Raw genomic sequence first — 11,623 nt, 5'->3', positions numbered from 1 at the left:
ACGAAAAGTATGCTTGGCTGACTGCGAATGCAGTTAATAATAGATTATATTGTTATATAAGTCTTCTGTTTGGTGGCGAAAAGGAATGATGCAATGAGGGCATTTGTACAATAAAGTACTTTGGCAGGAAAGCACAAAAGCAACAGATATCAAAACGTCACCTGCAGAACAAAGAATCATTTCAGTTGTTGGGCAAAAGTAGAATGAGCACGCCCCTTCTGAAGCCGCTCTTCTGACAGCAATAAAATACAACGAACAAGTTGCATTCAGCAGGAGAGTATTGGTTCGTCTTATTCAGGCAATTGCATTTTTTGTAAACAAGAACTAGCCTTTCGCGGCCATCGAGAAGACGAATCCTCCAGCAACAAAGGTAACTATCTGGAATTGCTGGATTTACTAGCTCAAGGAGAGCAGTTAATCCAAGACCATCTGTCATCATCTTCGACCTTTAAAGGAACTTCTGCAGATATACAGAATGATGTAATAGAAATGATAACTCTGGAAGTTAATGAGAAAATAAAATCTGAAATTCAGAACTGCAATTTCATTTCGATTCAGGCTGATGAAACATTAGACGTGTCATGTAAGAGTCAAATGAGTATAAAATTAAGGTATTGTATTGCAGACGAAATTGAGGAAAGATTCGTTGGATTTTACGATGTTTCTGGAGATAAAACTGCTGAAGGTTTGTCAAAGATTATTCACACAGTATTGAAAGAATGGAATGTGGAAGGAAAAGCGGTTAGTGCGGTTATGATGGTGCTTCAGTAATGGCGGGCAGAGAAAGAGGACTACAACAATTGGTGAAGCAGTTCTGTCCCTATGCGCTGTTTATTCATTGTTACGCACACCAACTGAATTTGGTACTGTTACTTGTCTCCAAAATCATACAAGTACGCGTGTGTGTAAGTGAGCTTACTGTATTCCGTTCGTTTTTCAGCAAATCATCAAAACTAACTGTATTGCTAACTGAGAAAGGATTTAAACTGCCACATGCAAGCAACACTCGCTGGAACTTTCGTTCCAGAGCAGTTTCAACAACATCTAGTCATTTCTTAGGGCTATATAATGTTTTTAATTATATATTTGATGATACAGACTCTCGGTGGGACCTTGAAACGACGAATGAATGATCCTTCGTTTGTCTACTTGCTTTGCTTCTACGGAAGGTGCTTTGTTTATGTTGATCATCTCTTTAATGTTCTTCAGTCAAAATCTGTCAGTATAACTGCTTGCCACGACGAAATAAGAACTGTTTTTAGAAACTTACGACAATTAAGAACGGAAACATTCGTTAATGAATGCATTAAATTCACCTTGTGTTTTCTCTGCCTCGTGATGACTGGGTGTTTTGTGCTATCCTTAGGTTAGTTAGGTTTAAGTAGTTCTAAGTTCTAGGGGACTGATGACCATAGATGTTAAGTCCCATAGTGCCCAGAGCCATTTGCACCATTTTCACCTTGTGTTTGAATGGCAACTTATCATTCTGTGACAGTCAAAAGACATCTCTCAGGGCACTAACTTACGAGATACTGGATTTGCAAATTGTTCAGATGGAAAGAAGGTTTCAAGACTTCCCCAAATTCAGTTTGTTGAACTTTTGAACGAAAAGTGTTTCCCGAAGTATCAAAAAGAATTCCCGAAGCTGAACCGCTTCAATTATTAGAACAGTACCCTTTTTTCAAACAAGAACAACTTTAAAATGTACTGTGTAACATATAAGCTGATGAGATAAAACACTTATCTCCAAGACTCCTCTTAAAGTACATTGTCAACAATGATTTAGACTCCGTTTATGAAGAAACAACGAAGTTCCTACCTTTGGTTTTGACTCCACCCCTAACTACAGCAAGCAGTGAACGAAGCATGAGTACTCTTAAAAGAGTGAAGAATTATTTAAGGAATTCAATGTCCAACATCCGGCTGTCGTGTTTGAGCACGTTAGCAATAGAAAAGACACTACTTGGAGAGCTAACCAGTGATCAGATCTTTGTAGGCCGAGTTATAGACTTATTCGTGGAAATAAAAGTCAGGCGCATTGCACTTGTGTACAAGGAAATATAAGTGCTTCTTCTCTTGCTGCTGGAGTTCTACAAATGTGTCATCGTTTCTTGAGCAAGTTTGTTAGTTATAATAATAATAATAATAATAATAATTATTATTATTATTATTATTATTATTATTATTAGTGGCCGTGGTAGTGGTAGCAGTAGTTGCTGTTGTTTTATTTGATGCAGTTTGTTTCATTTGTTTAAATTATTGTTTAATATACTATTTTGTCTCCCTATAATAACTGCAGAGTCTCCGCAACCTTTACAACCACGCTACGCCACTGGTCAGCACATTGCCTTTTATACAGTATTTAGAGATTACTGTTGCACTTCTCTGTGACACGTAGAACGGCCACTAGGGTGCAGTAGTGTTGTTCATATTTAGTGCAGTTACAGGGTCTGGTAGGGTTTATGAGGTGCGTGAAAGCGTCATATACTGAGTGATCACTTTGAAGGACACGGAGATGCCGCATACTCGTCTGAGACAACATTGTCACAAGAGTTTGAATTGGGCCACATTGTGAATCTTTATTTCGCCGAGTGGTCGAATCGTGCAACATCCGAATTTGTGAGACATTCTGTGACAGTGGCCCGACGTTTGAAATGCGTGGGGATGTGACGGGCTGGCAACCTCGTTGTCAATGTTCTGGTCGATCTCTTCTGACCACCTCTAAGGAGGATCGCCTTATTGTGCACTATATCACATAACCCCTTCATATCTGTGCTTCCCATCTGAGAAAAGGTGATGGACTCCCTGCAACATTCTGTGTCATATTGCACCTATGATCAGTGACAAGAGCTGCCGGATTTGACAATTACTGAACCATGCGAAGGCTACCATTGACAGCACGACACAAGCGGCTGCATTTGGAGTGATGCAGTGATGGAGTAGCGCGGGCTGCTGGTGAAGGGCATTGTGTTCAGCTATGAACCGCAGTTCTGTAGTACCCGAGATGGCCGTCGTCGGCGGAAATGGAGACGACCTGGGGAGAGATCATATTCTTCCGATGTTTGAGGAGGCACAATTGTGCTACTTCTGGCGTCATGGTGTGGGGACACATCAGATATGACTTCAGGGCACAGCTGTTAAGTGATCGGGGGAACACTGATGGCACAATGATATGCCACAGACATCCTGCGTCCTCTGTGTTGCATCTCATGTGATAGTATCGTGGTGTCATTTTCGACAGGAAAATGCTCATCTGCATGTGACACATGTCTCTGTGAAATGTTGAAGTATACCCATAGCCACTATATCCCTAGATCTGTATCTTAACGCCCCCGTGTCAAACTCAACTATACTTGCCAAATATTTGACTGTGTACAGCGCAGCTTGGCATGTTTGTCAAGCCGAGATCGTGTTTGACGAGTCTGAGATTAATTTTGATTGACAGAAAGTTTGACAAGATGGCGGACGTTGTTTGCGTTGACGTTTTACCGCATGTGTTTTGTGAAAAATTGTTTTATTACGATTTATCTCATTGTGTCGTGTGTTTCCTCTACTTTGAAAACTATGATCAAGTATAAAAACATAATAGCACTGACAATTACCAATTCACAGCCATATATCTGAGGTTATGAACAAAATCAGTCTTTTGCGCATAGGGTGACATACAATTGGAGTGGTATGAAATAAAAGAAATCGAAGTTCTCCGGTTTTTCCACGGACGATGTCGGCAATATGTTCCCATGTTGCAGTATTTTAATGACCTGTCATTAGATGGCCAAGTAGAAGAGAATAAATTTTTCCATACTTGTGTCTTCTTTTTCAATGTGAGGGTGAAGTAACGCTGAACAAGTTACTAAACGTTTCACTATCCATCCACAGAAAGTTGATGAAATCATCAGGTTCTGAGTGAAACATTTTCATTAACAGGTTTCCAGTTGCATATTTCTCAGTTTAATCCATTCTATGGACCAGCGTCTTGTTTTCTTCTTCTTTAAGCACAGTCGCAGAGTTAATGTTAGAAATGCTTTATCTGCATTTGTAGCCATTCCCACTAGTGAGAAAATACAGCACACACGAAAGGTGTCTGCTTCAAAAGCAAGATTAAATTCACAAGCTTTCTTAGTACCTGCATGGGCTTGTTTGACACATACGTGGCTAGACAAGAGCGAACTTGACAAGCAAGTTTGCTCTAGGAGAGGTTCAATAAGCTTTATATAGTTTCATTATCCATACGGAGAAAGTTGACATAATCATCAGGTTCTGAGAGTAATATTTCCTTTAGCACGTTTTCAAGAGTAAATCTCTAATTTTAAGCCATTCCCTGGACCAGAGTCTTGTTTTCGTCTGCTTCTTTGAACACAGTGCCAAAATCAGTGCCAGGACTGCTTTGTATGCATTTGTGGTCGTACTCTATATGCTCAAAATACACACGAACACGAATAGCATGTGCTTCAAAGTGAGATTAAATTGACAAACATTGTTTGAAGGTGTACAGTCTTGCATGGCAAATTCATAGCTAGGTAAGAGCGATTTTGTCAAACACGTTTGATCATTTACGGGGACGTCTACAGAAACTAGCAAACGTGTCAATGCTTCACAATTGTTAAATATGAGTGGGAATTGGATGTATGTCCTAATCTCCTTAACCCCCCCTCTTCTATCTCTCTGTCCATCTCTTCCTCCTCCTTCTTCTTTTTGTCTTCCTCCTCCTCTCTTCTCTCTTCATCCATCATCTCCTTCCCCCCCCCCCCCCTCAATCTCTGTCCACGTCCTCCACCTAGTATCTCTCTCTATCTCTAGCTCTCCATGTATCTCCTTCCTCCTCTCTTTGTTCATTTGCTCTGTTCCCTTCTGTCCCTCTCCGCTTCCCCCTGTCACACTTTGAGCCTTGTTTATTGTTATTGTGAGCGAAATCTCAGTTGCGAATAGAAGTCGCTAAAAATGAATGGCTAAATCGGTTGCGATTATTGGTATACGAGGTATGAAAGGCCTCCCCTACTGCTGGATCTTTCAGGGTAGTAGCTTCAGTGTCAGTGTTTCGTATAGTTTTAATCTGAAAATGGGCAGGATTAAAAAGTGTCAGACAATTCGAGTACCTTTGTAGTATTGTAATCACAAGCTGATAAGCCATAGACACATCTTTGCTGTTTTCTGGTAAAACAGACTGTGAAGAAAGAAAACGAAAACAACATAGTTATATACAAAATTTTTGTTTAAAATTGTATATAATGAGAAAGAATATAAATGAAAAACTTAGTTCGTCTAATCCTTTAGATGCTCTCTGTAGTAGCTAAAAGTGAATACGAGAAATAAATCGATACTGCATATTTTCACAGCATAGCACAGCATTTTCTTTCTTGCGGTCGTTTTCAACAAAAAACATGTACAGCATTGTTTAGAAATATTCGTCCAAACATTTATTAGAGTAACACGTAAGTCAGCCAAGAATTTTTCTGGATACTTCGTAAGAATGCGTCCTATTTATAAGTATGTGTAGCCTATGTCTGGCCAACGTCAAGAGCGTTTCGAGACTTTTTCTGACAATGTTTCCCTGTTGTACGATATGTACAAAAAAATATATAGCCTCTGCCCGTCCAGATATTATTAGAGTATTGTGTAAAAATTTGAAATAAATGGGTCAATAACTCTTCGAGAATTTTGCTAACAACAATATGTAGCCACTGTTTGTGCGACTGTTATTGGAGTATTGTGTAATAATCTGAAGTAAATCAGTGAGTAATTTTTCGAGATTTCATACAACATAGGTCTTTGCAAATTTGACTTGCTTTGTAATCACTGAAATATCCTACAAGTATACCGGTGCCCTCTATATTCACCGATTGGGTTCTCAATTTGATTAACCAAAACAGCACTTTTTCAGTAAACAATAATATGCGGTTTAGTCACTTTAATTTGACCACCACTGGGTGCTCGACGTCAATCTGCGATAACAGCTCACAGGCGGCAGGGGGCATCGCAAGCAGTGGAGGGTAGATAAAGCGTGTGGCGGGGACGCAGAAAACAGTGCGGCATTCGCGTACCTACATGGGTCAAGTATACTGTGGCAAAATGGCGGTATCCAAAAGCAGTGGCGACGTGACTGTGATGCACCACAGGCCATACATGACAGGGGTGAACAATGACTCCGGAGATATGTGCGGGCTAATAAACGTGCAACTGTTGGACAGTTGACCGCCCAAGAGAACCACGGGACTACCAACGGTGTCTCTTCAACTATCGTTCAGCCTGCATTGCTGCGTTAAATCTCCACAGCAGGCGCCTGTTTCATTCACCCATCCAAACTGCTGTTCAGCGGCGACAAAGGTTGGAATTTGAACACCAATACCGCAAGAGGACGTCCATTGAGTGAGGCAGGTGGTCTCTCCAGATGAATCACGTCTTACGTTCCATCGATGGGCAGATGTCTGCTGACGTGTACGGCGTGAATATTGTAATCCCCTATTCAAAAAAGCAGATAAAAATTCACTTGACACCTGCGAGGTGCCAGGACTAGCAGTGTATTTAACACTAAATTCTTCTAGAATATTCATATGGAAATGGTGCTCTAAGCCCCCCCTTTCTAACTTCGACTTTTGCTGTTGCACATGGATGAAGAAGAAACGCGAACTGACTGTAATCGACCCTACAAGTGGAGTAGCAAAGAGTTTGGCACCTGCATTAATTTAATTTGATAAAGAAAAGTTTCATTAACGTAGTAAGAAATGAAAGGGTTGCTTTACCGATCCACAAAATGAATGTTCTGTCCAAAATAACAATAAGATTTATTATGACTAAACTCAAAATAATAAACAAAACACGTGAAACATTTACAATATGTCAAACTGGATACTCAAATAAATCTTGTGAGGTGAAGTTGTCCATAAACTAGCTTGTGACGTTTATGACCAAGTGGTATGTGGAGCCAATTCCTTGCAACTCAAATTTCAAGAGAAACACCCAGCCAACCCAACATTAATTGCTGGTGCAGTAGTGAGAACTCAGACAATGAACATCCAAGATGGAACCACGTAATAAAAGACGGGAACAGGCGCGCTCTGCTGAGCTCTGATTATCACAGAGCAAAATTCCCTAATCTGCCGCTGCTGTGGACATACATAACCAAGCTGTCTTCTTAACTGCAGGGACACGATCTGGTATACCGGAGGCGATGGCTGGTTGCTTTGACGTCCCGTCATGGTGATGATAATGTCGCGAGTATAGCCCAAAACAAATTATCCTGGTGTGGTTGTTCCAGACTAAAGACTTCCTATCAATACAAATGCGCCTCTGAGGGAGACGGAGAAGGCTCGCCACACAATCACTGATGGTACAGTGATTGATTTTAACAAGCTAAGTCACACAGTAACTCCGATACAGTCAACTTTAGCCAAAACTTCTCAAGACTGACAACATAGGCCGTTTGTATGCAGTACTCGGAAAGTTACGTTGAAGTTGAAACTTCAGCAACTTCGTCAAACAGTTACAATTAAATGAAAGTATATTAGACAGCCAACAGAAGGCAGGCTGTCCAGAGCAGCAAGAGCTCAGTCTTGTAACCTACCCCGAGAGCCGACTCCCTCAAGAGCACCTGTACAAGTCGAACACAGAACATTACCGCCCCCACGACAGTGGCCGTGGTTAAACGTTCCAATCAGCGATTCGAAAACCGGCGGAAAATTCCACTCTATTGCCGACGCACTACTATTCCACCAATGGAGATACTTGGCGCCAATTTCTGCGGCGATTTTGCTACGTCACGGAGGTATCCCCTGAGCAAGCCAATCACAGTTATGATTTTGCAGAAAACGCGGGAATTTGCCCGCCAAGACTGCCTGGGAACACAAGTAATTCCCATGCCTCGCTGGTAGCCCGCCAGAAAGTGTTTTCACTAAGTTTCTGTGAAGTAACAGAAGCTCTAGCCCAGCCGCTCCGTCAGGCCCCTGTGGGCGTGTCGCCCCTGCTCTTATGACAATGTCGGCATCTGGAAAGCATCCACTCGACTCCCTCACACCCGTCGGCTTAACCCTTTCAAGATCAGCAGTACCCGCCTCTCACCGGACCACCCGGGTGACCAGAGATGCCGCGTGTGAAGGAATAGCAACTTTTCGCCGTATGCAATTAGAGAGGAAAATAGAATTACTCAGAGAAAGATAGAAATATGAGAGGGGGCTCATGGCACCTCACACACCTTCCTGAGAGACAGTCTCCACTCATTCCAAATTAATAATGTAAGTGTAGACCAGATGTGGCTTAAATTCAAAGAAATAGTATCGGCACCAATTGAGAGATTTATACCAAATAAATTAACAAACGACGGAGCTGATCCTCCTTCGTGCACAAAACGGATTAGAACACTGTTGCAGAAACAATGAAACAAACATGCCAAACTCAAACAGACGCAAAATCCCCACGGTTGGCGATCTTTTAAAGAAGCTTGAAATTTAGCACGGACTTCAATGCAAGATGCTTATAACAGTTTTCACAACAAAACTTTGTCTCGAAACCTGGCAGAAAATCCAAAGAGATTCTGGTCGTATGTGAAGCATGTTAGTGGCAAGAACAATCAATGCCTTCTCTGAGCGATAGCAATGATCGAAGACGGTACTGCCAAAGCAGAGTTACTAAGCAGAACCTTTCGAAATGTCTTCGCAAAAGAAGACGAAGTAAATTTTCCAGAATTCGAATCGAGAACAGCTGCCAACATGAGTAACGTAGAAGTAAATATCCTCGGAGTAGTGAAGCAACTTAAATCACTTAATAAAAGCAAGTCTTCTGGTCCAGACTGTATACCAATTAGGTTCCTTTCGGAGTATGCCGATGCATTAGCTCCATACTTAACAATCATATACAACCATTCGCTCGACGACAGATCCGCACCCAAAAACTGGAAAGTTGCACAGGTCACACCAATATTCAAGAAAGACAGGAGGAGTAATCCACTAAATTACAGGCCCATATCGTTGACATTGATATGCAGCAGGATTTTGGAACATACATTGTGTTCGAACATTATGAATTACCTCGAAGAAAATGGTCTATTGACACACAGTCAACATGGGTTTAGAAAACATCGTGCCTGTGAAACACAAATAGCTCTTTATTCACATGAAGTGTTGAGTGCTATTGACAAGGGATTTGAGATCGATTCCGTATTTCTGGATTTCCGGAAGGCTTTTGACACTGTACCACACAAGCGGCTTGTAGTGAAATTTTGTGCTTATGGAATATCGTCTCAGTTATGTGACTGGATTTGTGATTTCCTGCCAGAGAAGTCACAATTCGTAGTAACTGAGAGAAAGTCATCGAGTAAAACACAAGTGATTTCAGGCGTTCTCCAAGGTAGTGTTATAGGCCCTTTGCTGTTCCTTACCTATATTAACGATTTTGGAGACAATCTGAGCAGCCGTCTTCGGTTGTTTGCAGATGACGCTGTCGTTTATCGACTAATAAAGTCGTCAGTAAGACCAAAACAAACTGCAAAACGATTTTGTGAAGATATCTGAATGGTACGAAAAGTGGCAGTTGACCCTAAGTAACGAAAAGTGTGAGGTCGTCCACATGAGTGCTAAAAGGTACTCGTTAAACTTCGGTTACACGATAAATCACTCAAATCTAAAAGCCGTAAATTCAACTGAATACCTAGGTATTACAATTACGAACAACTTAAATTGGAAGGAATACCTAGAAAAAGTTGTGGGGAAGGCTAACCAAAGACTGCGTTTTATTGGCAGGACACTTAGAAAATGTAACAGACCTACCAAGGAGACTGCCTACACTACGCTTGTCCGTCCTCTTTTAGAATACCGTTGCGCGGTCTGTGATCCTTACCAGATAGGATTGACAGAGTACATAGAAAAAGTTCAAAGAAAGGCAGCACGTTTTGTATTATCGCGAAATATGGGTGAGATTGTCACGGAAATGATACAGGATTTGGGGTGGACGTCATTAAAATAAAGGCGTTTTTCGTTGCGGCACAATCTTCTCACGAAATTCCAACCACCAACTTTCTCCTTCAAATGTGAAAATATTTTGTTGACACCGACTAACGTAGGGAGGAACGATCACCACGATAAAATAAGGGAAATCAGAGCTTGTACGGAAAGATATAGGTGTTCATTCTTTCCGCTCGCTATACGAGATTGGAATAATAGAGAATTGAGAAGGTGGTTCCATGAACCCTCTGCCAGGCACTTATATGTGATTTGCAGAGTATCCATGTAGATGTAGATGTAGATGTACACTCCTGGAAATTGAAGTAAGAACACCGTGAATTCATTGTCCCAGGAAGGGGAAACTTTATTGACACATTCCTGGGGTCAGATACATCACATGATCACACTGACAGAACCACAGGCACATAGACACAGGCAACAGAGCATGCACAATGTGGGCACTAGTACAGTGTATATCCACCTTTCGCAGCAATGCAGGCTGCTATTCTCCCATGGAGACGATCGTAGAGATGCTGGATGTAGTCCTGTGGAATGGCTTGCCATGCCATTTCCACCTAGCGCCTCAGTTGGACCAGCGTTCGTGCTGGACGTGCAGACCGCGTGAGACGACGCTTCATCCAGTCCCAAACATGCTCAATGGGGGACAGATCCGGAGATCTTGCTGGCCAGGGTAGTTGACTTACACCTTCTAGAGCACGTTGGGTGGCACGGGATACATGCGGACGTGCATTGTCCTGTTGGAACAGCAAGTTCCGTTGCTGGTCTAGGAATGGTAGAACGATGGGTTCGATGACGGTTTGGATGTACCGTGCATTATTCAGTGTCCCCTCGACGATCACCAGTGGTGTACGGCCAGTGTAGGAGATCGCTCCCCACACCATGATGCCGGGTGTTGGCCTTGTGTGCCTCGGTCGTGTGCAGTCCTGATTGTGGCGCTCACCTGCACGGCGCCAAACACGCATATGACCATCATTGGCACCAAGGCAGAAGCGACTCTCATCGCTGAAGACGACACGTCTCCATTCGTCCCTCCATTCACGCCTGTCGCGACACCACTGGAGGCGGGCTGCACGATGTTGGGGCGTGAGCGGAAGATGGCCTAACGGTGTGCGGGACCGTAGCCCAGCTTCATGGAGACGGTTGCGAATGGTCCTCGCCGATACCCCAGAAGCAACAGTGTCCCTAATTTGCTGGGAAGTGGCGGTGCGGTCCCCTACGGCACTGCGTAGGATCCTACGGTCTTGGCGTGCATCCGTGCATCGCTGCGGTCCGGTCCCAGGTTGACGGGCACGTGCACCTTCCGCCGACCACTGGCGACAACATCGATGTACTGTGGAGACCTCACGCCCCATGTGTTGAGCAATTCGGCGGTACGTCCACCCGGCTTCCCGCATGCCCACTATACGCCCTCGCTCAAAGTCCGTCAACTGCACATACGGTTCACGTCCACGCTGTCGCGGCATGCTACCAGTGTTAAAGACTGCGATGGAGCTCCGTATGCCACGGCAAACTGGCTGACACTGACGGCGGCGGTGCACAAATGCTGCGCAGCTAGCGCCATTCGACGGCCAACACCGCGGTTCCTGGTGTGTCCGCTGTGCCGTGCGTGTGATCATTGCTTGTACAGCCCTCTCGCAGTGTCCGGAGCAAGTATGGTGGGTCTGACACAC

This window comes from Schistocerca serialis, chromosome 1, assembly GCF_023864345.2.
Source record: "Schistocerca serialis cubense isolate TAMUIC-IGC-003099 chromosome 1, iqSchSeri2.2, whole genome shotgun sequence".
Lineage (NCBI taxonomy): Eukaryota > Metazoa > Arthropoda > Insecta > Orthoptera > Acrididae > Schistocerca > Schistocerca serialis.
This window is presented reverse-complemented; position numbering follows the sequence as displayed.